The following is a 16,798-nucleotide window of genomic DNA, read 5'->3' as shown; positions in this document are numbered from 1 at the left end:
CCGCCCCCACGTGGGAATGGAGAATGGTGTGTGAGCACCCAAGGCACCGCCCTGCCCAACGGGGGGAATGGAGAATGGTGTGTGAGCACCAAGGCACCGCCCCCCCCGCGGGGGGGAATGGAGAATGGTGTGTGAGCACCAAGGCACCGCCCCCAAGCGGGGGAATGGTGAATGGTGTGTGAGCACCAAGGCACGCCCCCGCGGGGGAATGGAGAATGGTGGTGTGAGCACCAAGGCACCGCCCCCCCTCGGGGGAATGGAGAATGGTGTGTGAGCACCAAGGCACCGGCCCCGACGGGGGAATGGAGAATGGTGTGAGCACCAAGGCACCGCCCCCCCCGCGGGGGAATGGAGAATGGTGTGTGAGCACCAAGGCACCGCCCACCCGCGGGCGAATGGAGAATGGTGTGTGAGCACCAAGGCACGCCCCCCCCGGGCGGAATGGAGAATGTGTGTGAGCACCAAGGCACCGCCCCCACCGGGGGGAATGGAGAATGCTGTGTGAGCACCAAGGCACCGCCCCCACCGCGGGGAATGGAGAATGGTGTGTGAGCACCAATGCACCGCCCCGCTGGGGAATGGAAATGGTGTGTGAGCACCAAGGCACCCCCCCCACCGCGGGGAATGGAGAATGCTGTGTGAGCACCAAGGCATCGCCCCACCGCGGGGAATGGAGAATGGTGTGTGAGCACCAAGGCACCGCCCCGCTGGGGAATGGAGAATGGTGTGTGAGCACCAAGGCACCGCCCCGCTGGGGAATGGAGAATGGTGTGTGAGCACCAAGGCACCGCCCCACGGGGGAATGGAGAATGGTGTGTGAGCACCAAGGCACCGCCCCGCTGGGGAATGGAGAATGGTGTGTGAGCACCAAGGCACCGCCCCGCTGGGGAATGGAGAATGGTGTGTGAGCACCAAGGCACCGCCCACCCCGCGTGGAATGGAGACTGGTGTGTGAGCACCAAGGCACCGCCCTCCCCACGGGGGAATGGAGAATCGGTGTGTGAGCACCAAGGCACCGCCCCCCCCGGGGGGCAATGGAGAATGGTGTGTGAGCACCAGGCACCGCCCCCCCGCCGCGGGGGAATGGAGAATGGTGTGTGAGCACCAAGGCACCGCCCCCCCCACGGGGGAATGGAGAATGGTGTGTGAGCACCAAGGCACCAACCCACCCCGCGGGGGAATGGAGAATGGTGTGTGAGCACCAAGGCACCGCCTCCCCCCGCGGGGGAATGGAGAATGGTGTGTGAGCACCAAGGCACCGCCCCCCCCCGCGGGGGAATGGAGAATGGTGTGTGAGCACCAAGGCACCGCCCCCCCCCCGCGGGGGAATGGAGAATGGTGTGTGAGCACCAAGGCACCGCCCCCCCCACGGGTGAATGGAGAATGGTGTGTGAGCACCAAGGCACCAACCCACCCCGCGGGGGAATGGAGAATGGTGGGTGAGCACCAAGGCACCGCCCCGCGGGGGAATGGAGAATGGCGTGTGAGCACCAAGGCACCACCCCCCGGGGGAATGGAGAATGGTGTGTGAGCACCAAGGCACCGCCCCCCCCCACGGGGGAATGGAGAATGGTGTGTGAGCACCAAGGCACCACACCCCGCCGCGGGGGAATGGAGAATGGTGTGTGAGCACCATGGCACCCGCCTCCCCCCCGCGGGGGAATGGAGAATGTGTGTGAGCACCAAGGCACCGCACCCCACACGGGGGTAATGGGGAATGGTGTGTGAGCACCAAGGCACCGCCCCCCCCACGGGGGAATGGAGAATGGTGTGTGAGCACCAAGGCACCGCCCCCCCCACGGGGGAATGGAGAATGGTGTGTGAGCACCAAGGCACCGCACCCCCCACGGGGGAATGGAGAATGGTGTGTGAGCACCAAGGCACCGCACCCCCCACGGGGTAATGGAGAATGGTGTGTCGAGCACCAAGGCACCGCCCCACGGGGGAATGGAGAATGGTGTGTGAGCACCAAGGCACCCCCGCCGCCACGGGGGAATGGAGAATGGTGTGTGAGCTACAAGGCACCGCCCCCCCCACGGGGGGAATGGAGAATGGTGTGTGAGCACCAAGGCACCGCCCCCCCCACGGGGGGAATGGAGAATGGTGTGTGAGCACCAAGGCACCGCCCCCCCCACGGGGGGAATGGAGAATGGTGTGTGAGCACCAAGGCACCGCCCCCCCCACCGGGGGAATGGAGAATGGTGTGTGAGCACCAAGGCACCGCCCCCCCCACGGGGGAATGGAGAATGGTGTGTGAGCACCAAGGCACCCCCCCCGCAAGGGGGAATGGAGAATGGTGTGTGAGCACCAAGGCACCGCCCCACGGGGGAATGGAGATGGTGTGTGAGCACCAAGGCACCGCCCCCCCCACGGGGAATGGAGAATGGTGTGTGAGCACCAAGGCACCGCCCCGCGGGGGAATGGAGAATGGTGTGTGAGCACCAAGGCACCGCCCCGCGGGGGAATGGAGAATGGTGTGTGAGCACCAAGGCACCGCCCCCCCCGCCGGGGGAATGGAGAATGGTGTGTGAGCACCAAGGCACCGCCCGCCCCGCGGGGGAATGGAGAATGGTGTGTGAGCACCAAGGAACCGCCCCCACCCGCGGGGGAATGCAGAATGGTGTGTGAGCACCAAGGCACCCGCCCCACGGGGGATGGAGAATGGTGTGTGAGCACCAAGGCACCGCCCCCCCCGGCTGTGGAATGGAGAATGGTGTGTGAGCACCAAGGCACCGCCCCGCGGGATAATGGAGAATGGTGTGTGAGCACCAAGGCACCGCCCCCGCCCCGCGGGGGAATGGAGAATGGTGTGTGAGCACCAAGGCACCGCCCCGCGGGGGAATGGAGAATGGTGTGTGAGCACCAAGGCACCGCCCTCCCACGGGGGAATGGAGAATGGTGTGTGAGCACCAAGGCACCGCCCTCCCACGGGGGAATGGAGAATGGTGTGTGAGCACCAAGGCACCCCCCCGCCCCACGGGGGAATGGAGAATGGTGTGTGAGCACCAAGGCACTGCCCCCCCCACGGGGGAATGGAGAATGGTGTGTGAGCACCAAGGCACCGCCCCGCGGGGGAATGGAGAATGGTGTGTGAGCACCAAGGCAATGCACCCCGCACGGGGGGAATGGAGAATGGTGTGTGAGCACCAAGGCACCGCCACCCCCACGGGGGAATGGAGAATGGTGTGTGAGTACCAAGGCACCGCCACCCCCACGGGGGAATGGAGAATTGTGTGTGAGCACCAAGGCACCGCCACCCCCATGGGGGAATGGAGAATGGTGTGTGAACACCAAGGCACCGCCCCACGGAGGATGGAGAATGGTGTGTGAGCACCAAGGCACCGCCCCCCCCACGGGGGAATGGAGAATGGTGTGTGAGCACCAAGGCACCGCCCCACGGGGGAATGGAGAATGTTGTGTGAGCACCAAGGCACCGCTCCCCCCACGGGGGAATGGAGAATGGTGTGTGAGCACCAAGGCACCGCCCCCCCGCGGGGGAATGGAGAATGGTGTGTGAGCACCAAGGCACCCCCCCCCACGGGGGATGGAGAATGGTGTGTGAGCACCAAGGCACCCCCCCCCACGGGGGAATGGAGAATGGTGTGTGAGCACCAAGGCACCGCCCCCCCCGCGGGGGAATGGAGAATGGTGTGTGAGCACCAAGGCACCCCCCCCCACGGGGGAATGGAGAATGGTGTGTGAGCACCAAGGCACCGCCCCGCCCCGCGGGGGAATGGAGAATGGTGTGTGAGCACCAAGGCACCGCCCCGCGGGGAATGGAGAATGGTGTGTGAGCACCAAGGCATCGCCCCCCCACGGGGGAATGGAGAATGGTGTGTGAGCACCAAGGCACCGCCCCCCCACGGGGGAATGGAGAATGGTGTGTGAGCACCAAGGCACTGCCCCGCGGGGGAATGGAGAATGGTGTGTGAGCACCAAGGCACCGCCCCCCCGCGGGGGAATGAAGAATGGTGTGTGAGCACCAAGGCACCTCCAACCCCGCGGGGGAATGGAGAATGGTGTGTGAGCACCAAGGCACCGCCCTCCCGCGGGCGAATGGAGAATGGTGTGTGAGCACCAAGGCACCGCCCCCCCCGCGGGCGGAATGGAGAATGGTGTGTGAGCACCAAGGCACCGCCCCCACCGTGGGGAATGGAGAATGCTGTGTGAGCACCAAGGCACCGCCCCCACCGCGGGGAATGGAGAATGGTGTGTGAGCACCAAGGCACCGCCCCGCTGGGGAATGGAGAATGGTGTGTGAGCACCAAGGCACCCCCCCCACCGCGGGGAATGGAGAATGCTGTGTGAGCACCAAGGCATCGCCCCCACCGCGGGGAATGGAGAATGGTGTGTGAGCACCAAGGCACCGCCCCGCTGGGGAATGGAGAATGGTGTGTGAGCACCAAGGCACCGCCCCGCTGGGGAATGGAGAATGGTGTGTGAGCACCAAGGCACCGCCCCACGGGGGAATGGAGAATGGTGTGTGAGCACCAAGGCACCGCCCCGCTGGGGAATGGAGAATGGTGTGTGAGCACCAAGGCACCGCCCCGCTGGGGAATGGAGAATGGTGTGTGAGCACCAAGGCACCGCCCACCCCGCGTGGAATGGAGACTGGTGTGTGAGCACCAAGGCACCGCCCTCCCCACGGGGGAATGGAGAATGGTGTGTGAGCACCAAGGCACCGCCCCCCCCGGGGGGGCAATGGAGAATGGTGTGTGAGCACCAAGGCACCGCCCCCCCGCCGCGGGGGAATGGAGAATGGTGTGTGAGCACCAAGGCACCGCCCCACGGGGGGGAATGGAGAATGGTGTGTGAGCACCAAGGCACCAACCCACCCCGCGGGGGAATGGAGAATGGTGTGTGAGCACCAAGGCACCGCCTCCCCCCGCGGGGGAATGGAGAATGGTGTGTGAGCACCAAGGCACCGCCCCCCCCCGCGGGGGAATGGAGAATGGTGTGTGAGCACCAAGGCACCGCCCCCCCCCCGCGGGGGAATGGAGAATGGTGTGTGAGCACCAAGGCACCGCCCCCCCCACAGGGGAATGGAGAATGGTGTGTGAGCACCAAGGCACCAACCCACCCCGCGGGGGAATGGAGAATGGTGTGTGAGCACCAAGGCACCGCCCCGCGGGGGAATGGAGAATGGCGTGTGAGCACCAAGGCACCACCCCCCGGGGGAATGGAGAATGGTGTGTGAGCACCAAGGCACCGCCCCCCCCGGGGGGCAATGGAGAATGGTGTGTGAGCACCAAGGCACCGCCCCCCCCACGGGGAAATGGAGAATGGTGTGTGGGCACCAAGGCACCGCTCCCCCCCGTGGGGGAATGGAGAATGGTGTGTGAGCACCAAGGCACCGCCCCCCCCACGGGGGAATGGAGAATGGTGTGTGAGCACCAAGGCACCACACCCCCCCGCGGGGGAATGGAGAATGGTGTGTGAGCACCATGGCACCGCCTCCCCCCGCGGGGGAATGGAGAATGGTGTGTGAGCACCAAGGCACCGCAGCCCCCACGGGGGAATGGGGAATGGTGTGTGAGCACCAAGGCACCGCCCCCCCCACGGGGGAATGGAGAATGGTGTGTGAGCACCAAGGCACCGCCCCCCCCACGGGGGAATGGAGAATGGTGTGTGAGCACCAAGGCACCGCACCCCCCACGGGGGAATGGAGAATGGTGTGTGAGCACCAAGGCACCGCACCCCCCACGGGGTAATGGAGAATGGTGTGTGAGCACCAAGGCACCCCCGCCGCCACGGGGGAATGGAGAATGGTGTGTGAGCTACAAGGCACCGCCCCCCCCACGGGGGGAATGGAGAATGGTGTGTGAGCACCAAGGCACCCCCCCCGCAAGGGGGAATGGAGAATGGTGTGTGAGCACCAAGGCACCGCCCCACGGGGGAATGGAGAATGGTGTGTGAGCACCAAGGCACCGCCCCCCCCACGGGGGAATGGAGAATGGTGTGTGAGCACCAAGGCACCGCCCCGCGGGGGAATGGAGAATGGTGTGTGAGCACCAAGGCACCGCCCCGCGGGGGAATGGAGAATGGTGTGTGAGCACCAAGGCACCGCCCCCCCCGCGGGGGAATGGAGAATGGTGTGTGAGCACCAAGGCACCCCCCCCGCAAGGGGGAATGGAGAATGGTGTGTGAGCACCAAGGCACCGCCCCACGGGGGAATGGAGAATGGTGTGTGAGCACCAAGGCACCGCCCCCCCCACGGGGGAATGGAGAATGGTGTGTGAGCACCAAGGCACCGCCCCGCGGGGGAATGGAGAATGGTGTGTGAGCACCAAGGCACCGCCCCACGGGGGAATGGAGAATGGTGTGTGAGCACCAAGGCACCGCCCCCCCCCGGCTGTGGAATGGAGAATGGTGTGTGAGCACCAAGGCACCGCCCCGCGGGGTAATGGAGAATGGTGTGTGAGCACCAAGGCACCGCCCCGCCCCGCGGGGGAATGGAGAATGGTGTGTGAGCACCAAGGCACCGCCCCGCGGGGGAATGGAGAATGGTGTGTGAGCACCAAGGCACCGCCCTCCCACGGGGGAATGGAGAATGGTGTGTGAGCACCAAGGCACCGCCCTCCCACGGGGGAATGGAAAATGGTGTGTGTGCACCAAGGCACCCCCCCGCCCCACGGGGGAATGGAGAATGGTGTGTGAGCACCAAGGCACTGCCCCACCCACGGGGGAATGGAGAATGGTGTGTGAGCACCAAGGCACCGCCCCGCGGGGGAATGGAGAATGGTGTGTGAGCACCAAGGCAATGCACCCCCCACGGGGGGAATGGAGAATGGTGTGTGAGCACCAAGGCACCGCCACCCCCACGGGGGAATGGAGAATGGTGTGTGAGTACCAAGGCACCGCCACGCCCACGGGGGAATGGAGAATTGTGTGTGAGCACCAAGGCACCGCCACCCCCATGGGGGAATGGAGAATGGTGTGTGAACACCAAGGCACCGCCCCACGGAGGATGGAGAATGGTGTGTGAGCACCAAGGCACCGCCCCCCCCACGGGGGAATGGAGAATGGTGTGTGAGCACCAAGGCACCGCCCCACGGGGGAATGGAGAATGTTGTGTGAGCACCAAGGCACCGCTCCCCCCACGGGGGAATGGAGAATGGTGTGTGAGCACAAAGGCACCGCCCCCCCCGCGGGGGAATGGAGAATGGTGTGTGAGCACCAACGCACCGCCCCCCCCGCGGGGGAATGGAGAATGGTGTGTGAGCACCAAGGCACCCCCCCCCCACGGGGGAATGGAGAATGGTGTGTGAGCACCAAGGCACCGCCCCGCCCCGCGGGGGAATGGAGAATGGTGTGTGAGCACCAAGGCACCGCCCCGCGGGGGAATGGAGAATGGTGTGTGAGCACCAAGGCATCGCCCCCCCATGGGGGAATGGAGAATGGTGTGTGAGCACCAAGGCACCGCCCCCCCACGGGGGAATGGAGAATGGTGTGTGAGCACCAAGGCACTGCCCCGCGGGGGAATGGAGAATGGTGTGTGAGCACCAAGGCACCGCCCCCCCGCGGGGGAATGAAGAATGGTATGTGAGCACCAAGGCACCTCCAACCCCGCGGGGGAATGGAGAATGGTGTGTGAGCACCAAGGCACCGCTCCGGCCCGCGGGGGAATGGAGAATGGTGTGTGAGCACCAAGGCACCACCCCGCGGGGGAATGGAGAATGGTGTGTGAGCACCAAGGCACCGCCCCGCGGGGGAATGGAGAATGGTGTGTGAGCCCCAAGGCACCGCCCCCTCCGCGGGGGAATGGAGAATGGTGTGTGAGCACCAAGGCACCGCCCCGCGGGGGAATGGAGAATGGTGTGTGAGCACCAAGGCACCGCCCCCCCCGCGGGGGAATGGAGAATGGTGTGTGAGCACCAAGGCACCGCCCCCCCACGGGGGAATGGAGAATGGTGTGTGAGCACAAAGGCACCGCCCCCCCCGCGGGGGAATGGAGAATGGTGTGTGAGCACCAAGGCACCGCCCCACGGGGGAATGGAGAATGGTGTGTGAGCACCAAGGCACCCCCCCCCAAGGGGGAATGGAGAATGGTGTGTGAGCACCAAGGCACCGCCCCACGGGGGAATGGAGAATGGTGTGTGAGCACCAAGGCACCGCCCCGCGGGGGAATGGAGAATGGTGTGTGAGCACCAAGGCATCGCCCCCCCACGGGGGAATGGAGAATGGTGTGTGAGCACCAAGGCACTGCCCCGCGGGGAATGGAGAATGGTGTGTGAGCACCAAGGCACCGCTCCGGCCCGCGGGGGAATGGAGAATGGTGTGTGAGCACCAAGGCACCGCCCCGCGGGGGAATGGAGAATGGTGTGTGAGCACCAAGGCACCGCCCCGCGGGGGAATGGAGAATGGTGTGTGAGCACCAAGGCACCCCCCCCAAGGGGGAATGGAGAATGGTGTGTGAGCACCAAGGCACCGCCCCACGGGGGAATGGAGAATGGTGTGTGAGCACCAAGGCACCGCCCCGCCACGCGGGGGAATGGAGAATGGTGTGTGAGCACCAAGGCACCGCCCCACGGGGGAATGGAGAATGGTGTGTGAGCACCAAGGCATCGCCCCCCCACGGGGGAATGGAGAATGGTGTGTGAGCACCAAGGCACCGCCCCCCCACGGGGGAATGGAGAATGGTGTGTGAGCACCAAGGCACTGCCCCGCGGGGGAATGGAGAATGGTGTGTGAGCACCAAGGCACCGCCCCCCCGCGGAGGAATGAAGAATGGTGTGTGAGCACCAAGGCACCTCCAACCCCGCGGGGGAATGGAGAATGGTGTGTGAGCACCAAGGCACCGCTCCGGCCCGCGGGGGAATGGAGAATGGTGTGTGAGCACCAAGGCACCGCCCCGCGGGGGAATGGAGAATGGTGTGTGAGCACCAAGGCACCGCCCCACGGGGGAATGGAGAATGGTGTGTGAGCACCAAGGCACCGCCCCCCCGCGGGGGAATGGAGAATGGTGTGTGAGCACCAAGGCACCGCCCCACGGGGGAACGGAGAATGGTGTGTGAGCACCAAGGCACCGCCCCGCGGGGGAATGGAGAATGGTGTGTGAGCACCAAGGCACCGCCCCCCCCGCGGGGGAATGGAGAATGGTGTGTGAGCACCAAGGCACCGCCCCGCGGGGGAATGGAGAATGGTGTGTGAGCACCAAGGCACCGCCCTCCCACGGGGGAATGGAGAATGGTGTGTGAGCACCAAGGCACCGCACTCCCACGGGGGAATGGAGAATGGTGTGTGAATCACAAAGGCACTGCCCCCCCCACGGGGGAATGGAGAATGGTGTGTGAGCACCAAGGCACCGCCCCGCGGGGGAATGGAGAATGGTGTGTGAGCACCAAGGCACCGCCCACCCCGCGGGGGGAATGGAGAATGGTGTGTGAGCACCAAGGCACCGCCCCACGGGGGAATGGAGAATGTTGTGTGAGCACCAAGGCAATGCCCCCCCCACGGGGGGAATGGAGAATGGTGTGTGAGCACCAAGGCACCGCCACCCCCACGGGGGAATGGAGAATGGTGTGTGAGCACCAAGGCACCGCCCCGCGGGGGAATGGAGAATGGTGTGTGAGCACCAAGGCACCGCCCCCTCCGCGGGGGAATGGAGAATGGTGTGTGAGCACCAAGGCACCGCCCCGTGGGGGAATGGAGAATGGTGTGTGAGCACCAAGGCACCGCCCCCCCCCGCGGGGGAATGGAGAATGGTGTGTGAGCACCAAGGCACCGCCCCCCAACGGGGGAATGGAGAATGGTGTGTGAGCACAAAGGCACCGCCCACCCCACGGGGGAATGGAGAATGGTGTGTGTGAGCACCAAGGAACCGCCCCTGCCGCGGGGGAATGCAGAATGGTGTGTGAGCACCAAGGCACCCCCCCCCAAGGGGGAATGGAGAATGGTGTGTGAGCACCAAGGCACCGCCCCACGGGGGAATGGAGAATGGTGTGTGAGCACCAAGGCACCGCCCCGCCCCGCGGGGGAATGGAGAATGGTGTGTGAGCACCAAGGCACCGCCCCGCGGGGGAATGGAGAATGGTGTGTGAGCACCAAGGCACCCCCCCCCAAGGGGGAATGGAGAATTGTGTGTGAGCACCAAGGCACCGCCCCACGGGGGAATGGAGAATGGTGTGTGAGCACCAAGGCACCGCCCCGCCCCGCGGGGGAATGGAGAATGGTGTGTGAGCACCAAGGCACCGCCCCGTGGGGGAATGGAGAATGGTGTGTGAGCACCAAGGCATTGCCCCCCCACGGGGGAATGGAGAATGGTGTGTGAGCACCAAGGCACCGCCCCCCCACGGGGGAATGGAGAATGGTGTGTGAGCACCAAGGCACTGCCCCGCGGGGGAATGGAGAATGGTGTGTGAGCACCAAGGCACCGCCCCCCCGCGGGGGAATGAAGAATGGTGTGTGAGCACCAAGGCACCTCCAACCCCGCGGGGGAATGGAGAATGGTGTGTGAGCACCAAGGCACCGCTCCGGCCCGCGGGGGAATGGAGAATGGTGTGTGAGCACCAAGGCACCGCCCCGCGGGGGAATGGAGAATGGTGTGTGAGCACCAAGGCACCGCCCCGCGGGGGAATGGAGAATGGTGTGTGAGCACCAAGGCAACGCCCCCCCCGCGGGGGAATGGAGAATGGTGTGTGAGCACCAAGGCACCGCCCCCCCCGCGGGGGAATGGAGAATGGTGTGTGAGCACCAAGGCACCGCCCCCCCCCACGGGGGGAATGGAGAATGGTGTGTGAGCACCAAGGCACCGCCCCCCCCACGGGGGAATGGAGAATGGTGTGTGAGCACCAAGGCACACCCCCGCAAGGGGGAATGGAGAATGGTGTGTGAGCACCAAGGCACCGCCCCATGGGGGAATGGAGAATGGTGTGTGAGCACCAAGGCACCGCCCCACGGGGGAATGGAGAATGGTGTGTGAGCACCAAGGCACCCCCCCCCACGGGGGAATGGAGAATGCTGTGTGAGCACCAAGGCACCGCCCAGTGGGGGGAATGGAGAATGGTGTGTGAGCACCAAGGCACCGCCCCGCGGGGGAATGGAGAATGGTGTGTGAGCACCAAGGCACCGCCCCCCCCGCGGGGGAATGGAGAATGGTGTGTGAGCACCAAGGCACCGCCCCCCCCGCGGGGGGAATGGAGAATGGTGTGTGAGCACCAAGGCACCGCCCCCCCCGCGGGGGAATGGAGAATGGTGTGTGAGCACCAAGGCACCGCCCCCCCACGGGGGAATGGAGAATGGTGTGTGAGCACCAAGGAACCGCCCCGCGGGGGAATGGAGAATGGTGTGTGAGCACAAAGGCACCGCCCCCCCCGCGGGGGAATGGAGAATGGTGTGTGAGCACCAAGGAACCGCCCCCCCCACGGGGGAATGCAGAATGGTGTGTGAGCACCAAGGCACCGCCCCATGGGGGAATGGAGAATGGTGTGTGAGCACCAAGGCACCGCCCCCCCCGGCTGTGGAATGGAGAATGGTGTGTGAGCACCAAGGCACCACCCCGCGGGGTAATGGAGAATGGTGTGTGAGCACCAAGGCACCGCCCCGCCCCGCGGGGGAATGGAGAATGGTGTGTGAGCACCAAGGCACCGCCCTCCCACGGGGGAATGGAGAATGTTGTGTGAGCACCAAGGCACCGCTCCCCCCACGGGGGAATGGAGAATGGTGTGTGAGCACAAAGGCACCGCCCCCCCCGCGGGGGAATGGAGAATGGTGTGTGAGCACCAAGGCACCGCCCCCCCCCGCGGGGGAATGGAGAATGGTGTGTGAGCACCAAGGCACCCTCCCCCCACGGGGGAATGGAGAATGGTGTGTGAGCACCAAGGCACCGCCCCACGGGGGAATGGAGAATGGTGTGTGAGCACCAAGGCACCGCCCCGCCCCGCGGGGGAATGGAGAATGGTGTGTGAGCACCAAGGCACCGCCCCGCGGGGGAATGGAGAATGGTGTGTGAGCACCAAGGCATCGCCCCCCCCACGGGGGAATGGAGAATGGTGTGTGAGCACCAAGGCACCGCCCCCCCACGGGGGAATGGAGAATGGTGTGTGAGCACCAAGGCACTGCCCCGCGGGGGAATGGAGAATGGTGTGTGAGCACCAAGGCACCGCCCCCCCGCGGGGGAATGAAGAATGGTGTGTGAGCACCAAGGCACCTCCAACCCCGCGGGGGAATGGAGAATGGTGTGTGAGCACCAAGGCACCGCTCCGGCCCGCGGGGGAATGGAGAATGGTGTGTGAGCACCAAGGCACCGCCCCGCGGGGGAATGGAGAATGGTGTGTGAGCACCAAGGCACCGCCCCCTCCGCGGGGGAATGGAGAATGGTGTGTCAGCACCAAGGCACCGCCCCGCGGGGGAATGGAGAATGGTGTGTGAGCACCAAGGCACCGCCCCTCCCGCGGGGGAATGGAGAATGGTGTGTGAGCACCAAGGCACCGCCCCCCCACGGGGGAATGGAGAATGGTGTGTGAGCACAAAGGCACCGCCCCCCCGCGGGGGAATGGAGAATGGTGTGTGAGCACCAAGGAACCGCCCCCGCCGCGGGGGAATGCAGAATGGTGTGTGAGCACCAAGGCACCCCCCCCCCAAGGGGGAATGGAGAATGGTGTGTGAGCACCAAGGCACCGCCCCACGGGGGAATGGAGAATGGTGTGTGAGCACCAAGGCACCGCCCCGCCCCGCGGGGGAATGGAGAATGGTGTGTGAGCACCAAGGCACCGCCCCGCGGGGGAATGGAGAATGGTGTGTGAGCACCAAGGCATCGCCCCCCCACGGGGGAATGGAGAATGGTGTGTGAGCACCAAGGCACTGCCCGCGGGGAATGGAGAATGGTGTGTGAGCACCAAGGCACCGCTCCGGCCCGCGGGGGAATGGAGAATGGTGTGTGAGCACCAAGGCACCGCCCCGCGGGGGAATGGAGAATGGTGTGTGAGCACCAAGGCACCGCCCCGCGGGGGAATGGAGAATGGTGTGTGAGCACCAAGGCACCCCCCCCAAGGGGGAATGGAGAATGGTGTGTGAGCACCAAGGCACCGCCCCACGGGGGAATGGAGAATGGTGTGTGAGCACCAAGGCACCGCCCCGCCCCGCGGGGGAATGGGGAATGGTGTGTGAGCACCAAGGCACCGCCCCGCGGGGGAATGGAGAATGGTGTGTGAGCACCAAGGCATCGCCCCCCCCACGGGGGAATGGAGAATGGTGTGTGAGCACCAAGGCACCGCCCCCCCACGGGGGAATGGAGAATGGTGTGTGAGCACCAAGGCACTGCCCCGCGAGGGAATGGAGAATGGTGTGTGAGCACCAAGGCACCGCCCCCCCGCGGGGGAATGGAGAATGGTGTGTGAGCACCAAGGCACCGCCCCCCCGCGGGGGAATGGAGAATGGTGTGTGAGCACCAAGGCACCGCCCCCCCCCACGGGGGAATGGAGAATGGTGTGTGAGCACCAAGGCACCGCACCCCCCGCGGGGGAATGGAGAATGGTGTGTGAGCACCAAGGCACCGCTCCGGCCCGCGGGGGAATGGAGAATGGTGTGTGAGCACCAAGGCACCGCCCCGCGGGGGAATGGAGAATGGTGTGTGAGCACCAAGGCACCGCCCCCCCCGCGGGGGAATGGAGAATGGTGTGTGAGCACCAAGGCACCGCCCCCGCCGCGGGGGAATGGAGAATGGTGTGTAAGCACCAAGGCACCGCCCCCCCCACGGGGGGAATGGAGAATGGTGTGTGAGCACCAAGGCACCGCCCCCCCCCACGGGGGAATGGAGAATGGTGTGTGAGCACCAAGGCACCGCCCCCCCCACGGGGGAATGGAGAATGCTGTGTGAGCACCAAGGCACCGCCCCGCGGGGGAATGGAGAATGGTGTGTGAGCACCAAGGCACCGCCCCGCGGGGGAATGGAGAATGGTGTATGAGCACCAAGGCACCGCCCCCCCCGCGGGGAATGGAGAATGGTGTGTGAGCACCAAGGCACCGCCCCCCCCGGCGGAAGAATGGAGAATGGTGTGTGAGCACCAAGGCACCGCCCCCCCCGCGGGGGAATGGAGAATGGTGTGTGAGCACCAAGGCACCGCCCCCCCACGGGGGAATGGAGAATGGTGTGTGAGCACCAAGGAACCGCCCCGCGGGGGAATGGAGAATGGTGTGTGAGCACAAAGGCACCGCCCCCCCCGCGGGGGAATGGAGAATGGTGTGTGAGCACCAAGGAACCGCCCCCCCCACGGGGGAATGCAGAATGGTGTGTGAGCACCAAGGCACCGCCCCGCGGGGGAATGGAGAATGGTGTGTGAGCACCAAGGAACCGCCCCCCCCACGGGGGAATGGAGAATGGTGTGTGAGCACCAAGGCACCGCCCCATGGGGGAATGGAGAATGGTGTGTGAGCACCAAGGCACCGCCCCCCCCGGCTGTGGAATGGCGAATGGTGTGTGAGCACCAAGGCACCACCCCGCGGGGTAATGGAGAATGGTGTGTGAGCACCAAGGCACCGCCCCGCCCCGCGGGGGAATGGAGAATGGTGTGTGAGCACCAAGGCACCGCCCCGCGGGGGAATGGAGAATGGTGTGTGAGCACCAAGGCAGCGCCCTCCCACGGGGGAATGGAGAATGGTGTGTGAGCACCAAGGCACCGCACTCCCACGGGGGAATGGAGAATGGTGTGTGAGCACCAAGGCACCCTCCCGCCCCACGGGGGAATGGAGAATGGTGTGTGAGCACCAAGGCACTGCCCCCCCCACGGGGGAATGGAGAATGGTGTGTGAGCACCAAGGCACCGCCCCGCGGGGGAATGGAGAATGGTGTGTGAGCACCAAGGCACCGCCCACCCCGCGGGGGAATGGAGATTGGTGTGTGAGCACCAAGGCACCGCCCCGTGGGGGAATGGAGAATGGTGTGTGAGCACCAAGGCACCGCCTCCCCCGCGGGGGGAATGGAGAATGGTGTGTGAGCACCAAGGCACCGCCCCACGGGGGAATGGAGAATGTTGTGTGAGCACCAAGGCAATGCCCCCCCCACGGGGGGAATGGAGAATGGTGTGTGAGCACCAAGGCACCGCCACCCCCACGGGGGAATGGAGAATGGTGTGTGAGCACCAAGGCACCGCCCCGTGGGGGAATGGAGAATGGTGTGTGAGCACCAAGGCACCGCCCCCTCCGCGGGGGAATGGAGAATGGTGTGTGAGCACCAAGGCACCGCCCCGCGGGGGAATGGAGAATGGTGTGTGAGCACCAAGGCACCGCCCCCCCCGCGGGGGAATGGAGAATGGTGTGTGAGCACCAAGGCACCGCACCCCCACGGGGGAATGGAGAATGGTGTGTGAGCACAAAGGCACCGCCCCCCCCGCGGGGGAATGGAGAATGGTGTGTGAGCACCAAGGAACCGCCCCCGCCGCGGGGGAATGCAGAATGGTGTGTGAGCACCAAGGCACCCCCCCCAAGGGGGAATGGAGAATGGTGTGTGAGCACCAAGGCACCGCCCCACGGGGGAATGGAGAATGGTGTGTGAGCACCAAGGCACCGCCCCGCCCCGCGGGGGAATGGAGAATGGTGTGTGAGCACCAAGGCACCTCCAACCCCGCGGGGGAATGGAGAATGTTGTGTGAGCACCAAGGCACCGCTCCGGCCCGCGGGGGAATGGAGAATGGTGTGTGAGCACCAAGGCACCGCCCCGCGGGGGAATGGAGAATGGTGTGTGAGCACCAAGGCACCGCCCCCCAAGGGGGAATGGAGAATGGTGTGTGAGCACCAAGGCACCCCCCCCCAAGGGGGAATGGAGAATGGTGTGTGAGCACCAAGGCACCGCCCCACGGGGGAATGGAGAATGGTGTGTGAGCACCAAGGCACCGCCCCGCCCCGCGGGGGAATGGAGAATGGTGTGTGAGCACCAAGGCACCGCCCCGCGGGGGAATGGAGAATGGTGTGTGAGCACCAAGGCATCGCCCCCCCACGGGGCAATGGAGAATGGTGTGTGAGCACCAAGGGACCGCCCCCCCACGGGGGAATGGAGAATGGTGTGTGAGCACCAAGGCACTGCCCCGCGGGGGAATGGAGAATGGTGTGTGAGCACCAAGGCACCGCCCCCCCGCGGGGGAATGAAGAATGGTGTGTGAGCACCAAGGCACCTCCAACCCCGCGGGGGAATGGAGAATGGTGTGTGAGCACCAAGGCACCGCTCCGGCCCGCGGGGGTATGGAGAATGGTGTGTGAGCACCAAGGCACCGCCCCGCGGGGGAATGGAGAATGGTGTGTGAGCACCAAGGCACCGCCCCGCGGGGGAATGGAGAATGGTGTGTGAGCACCAAGGCACCGCCCCCCCCCGCGGGGGAATGGAGAATGGTGTGTGAGCACCAAGGCACCGCCCCCCCCCGCGGGGGAATGGAGAATGGTGTGTGAGCACCAAGGCACCGCCCCCCCCACGGGGGGAATGGAGAATGGTGTGTGAGCACCAAGGCACCGCCCCCCCCACGGGGGAATGGAGAATGGTGTGTGAGCACCAAGGCACACCCCCCGCAAGGGGGAATGGAGAATGGTGTGTGAGCACCAAGGCACCGCCCCACGGGGGAATGGAGAATGGTGTGTGAGCACCAAGGCACAGCCCCCCCCACGGGGGAATGGAGAATGCTGTGTGAGCACCAAGGCACCGCCCCGTGGGGGAATGGAGAATGGTGTGTGAGCACCAAGGCACCGCCCCGCGGGGGAATGGAGAATGGTGTGTGAGCACCAAGGCACCGCCCCCCCCGCGGGGGAATGGAGAATGGTGTGTGAGCACCAAGGCACCGCCCCCCCACGGGGGAATGGAGAATGGTGTGTGAGC

Source organism: Somniosus microcephalus, chromosome 12 (genome assembly GCF_052327205.1).
Source record: "Somniosus microcephalus isolate GS21.2 chromosome 12, FLI_Smic_1.0, whole genome shotgun sequence".
Taxonomy (NCBI): Eukaryota; Metazoa; Chordata; class Chondrichthyes; order Squaliformes; family Somniosidae; genus Somniosus; species Somniosus microcephalus.
This window is presented reverse-complemented; position numbering follows the sequence as displayed.